This window comes from Apis dorsata, unplaced genomic scaffold, assembly GCF_000469605.1.
Source record: "Apis dorsata unplaced genomic scaffold, Apis dorsata 1.3 scaffold_486, whole genome shotgun sequence".
NCBI lineage: Eukaryota > Metazoa > Arthropoda > Insecta > Hymenoptera > Apidae > Apis > Apis dorsata.
In genome coordinates, this window is record NW_006263721.1 from 731664 (window position 1) to 734191 (window position 2528).

The 2528-nt window shown below is 47.2% G+C and overlaps 1 protein-coding gene across 15 annotated transcripts in view; it reads left to right on the forward strand.

The window, feature by feature from the left end:
* The window catches only part of LOC102671224 (serine/threonine-protein phosphatase 4 regulatory subunit 1-like), a 111361-nt gene that overhangs the window by 86534 nt on the left and 22299 nt on the right, over positions 1-2528 (forward strand). Inside the window, exon 1 of one of the 15 annotated variants that reach the window (XM_006620156.1) lies at positions 2167-2172. The exons of the other annotated variants lie outside the window; for them this stretch is intronic. The gene's annotated coding sequence lies outside the window, so the exon portion shown is untranslated. Of the gene's footprint in view, positions 1-2166; positions 2173-2528 lie in introns of those variants that run through there. 15 annotated transcript variants of the gene reach the window in all.

Genomic DNA, 2528 nt, shown 5'->3' on the forward strand with positions numbered 1-2528 from the left:
CGCCGATGCGGGCCAATGGAATTCGATCGAGATTAGAAATCGTTCGTACGGATTACCGAAGGATTTCTCCTTCCGACAATTTTTTCGTTCTTTAAAAAATTATATATGTATATGTATCGATTTGTTCGTATCTTGTTCGTGCGTTAATCTCGTCGTCGCTTATCATATCCTCCGATGCATCGATCGTAACGAGGTATCCGATTTAAAAAAAAAAAAAAAAAAGGCGTGTAAAAAGTATCGCGTAAAAATGTAACAAATATCGTTATCAAACGAGGCCATCCCAGGCGCCAGTCGAATTTGACGAAAGTTCAACGTCGCGGGAACTGCATCGTGTAACATTGGCGGTGACGTCGTGTATGATCGCGTACCATGTGTGCGTAGCCGCGAAGCGATGGTAGTGGGGGTCTTCATTCACTGCGCCTCTCGGGAACTTGGGCGCGCATGCGCAGCCGGCCGCCGCGCGTACACACGTTACTCACGCCGTGCCTTCCTTTCTACTCCACCGTTCCCTCGCACTTACGCGTCACGCACGCGCACACCATTGCAACTACGTATATGGACTTTGTACTCGAAGCGATCTCTTTCTCGCGCGGCTGTCCAACAACGAACGCACCACACAACGATCCGCCGTGTTCTACGTAACCGTGTGCGAGCACACCGTTCGCGCCGATCTCGATCAACGATGTTCGCCAGAGAAAGAAAACGTATATATATATATATATATATATATGTATATATATACGTATATCTACACTAGGGGAATCGACTATAGGAAGGGGAATGGAAGTACTTACGTGGGACCCAGAAAGGGGGAGAGTATGGTGCGAACTGCCGTGAGTGACTGAACTTCACAAACGATCGACCGACCACACGCCGCCAAGCTCTGGAATACGCGCGAGACGTATTTTTTTTTTTTTTTTTTTTAGATTCTCCGCATTAATTTTTCTTTCCATCCGGATTTCTTACGTGCTCGCTTGAACGCGATAACGATCGATCGATACGAAAAAAGTCGAAAAGATATCTAACGCGCGATTTCCTTTCTTTTGCTCTTTTCCCGCTGTTGTGTAATTTTACGAATTTCGCGCAGGCGTTCGTACGTGGGACGCGGTAAAACGCCTTCTTTCGAGGCCGACTGTTATCCATCACTCCTCCTCTCTGAATATTTTTCCCTTTCGAGAGCAGCGAATAGAAACATTCCTTTCTTTCTTTCTTTTTTTTTTTTTTTTTTTTTTTCTCTCTCCCTCAAATCGTTGCGATTTCTTCGATTTCCGCGAACGAAACGACTAATGTACCGTTCGAAAACTAACTCCCGCTTGCATTCCCAGTTCTTGCGCTTCGGATCGTTTCCGCCGCGTGACTCGCGTGTCATTTCCTGTACTGTAGGGGAAAACGTGTTGGATGTTGGAGAAAAAGAGTCGGTATAGAAGAAGAAATTCAACGATGCACAAAAATCGTTCGGTTTTCGGAGCGTAAAACGCGCGCGCGCGTGGTGTGTGTGTGTGTGTGTGTCACGTTAGATCGATACGGTTACCGGTTGTTTACAGCCGTGGCCCGACAAAAGCACGGAACGCTGTAGCCCGAGTTTTCTTTATCGTTTACACGCCACGCTACCAGGACCCGCATTTAACCATGTGTATACTCCTTATTCTCACCCATTCCTTTCCACCTCCGCGATGACCTTCCCTTCCTCCTCCACCTCCGAGTTTTTATACATATATGTCCTGTTTAGTAAGAGAACTCGATTCGAGTCGACTCGTAACACGCGCCGCCTCGCCATGCATCGTCCCGTGATGCATTGCTTCCGAGAAGCGATACCACCGGCTCCAGCTTTACGCTGTTCCGCCGAGCCGCGACGCGCTCGCTTTCAACCTTCTGCCCCCGTCACTCCNGAAAGCGAATTCGCCTATAGAAAATCGAGATCCCGAATCGATCCACGATCGAGTCCAGTTATACGATATTTCGTTACTTCTTTTTTTTCCCCCCACTTTTCTTCCTTCCTTCCTTCCTTTCTTTAGGAAATATTATTTCACGCGAAAACGTACTCTCGAAAAATTAAAATTCCGACCTTTCTTAACGTATGGATTTGTCCATTGTTTCGTTACACGTGTGCGCAATAATAAACGTTGGCGGATCATGCTAAGAATGAAAAGAAAAAAATTCTATCGTCGAAATGTCTATCTAATTCCAAATAAATTGCGAACAACTCTCTCTCTCTCTTCCTCTCCCTCCCTCTCTCCGTAAAAATCCTCATCAGCCGTACGAAGTTAGCCAAGATACAGACAGGAGGGGAAATTCGTGGAAAAGGCAACGGCAGAAAAAGACATAGTCGCGTATAGTAACTGTGACCAGCGACGACGCTGTAGTCTTAAAGTGCGGTAGAATGCGCTCTGACGTAGTAGACACACTCTGTGTTGGTTGGCGCGGCGCGTTGCATTCCCCTGCGGTGCATTGACTTTGCCGCCCCTCCTCTACTACCAAACTCCCCTCGCTCCCTCTCCCATTCCTTCTCTCTCTCTCTCTCTCTCTCT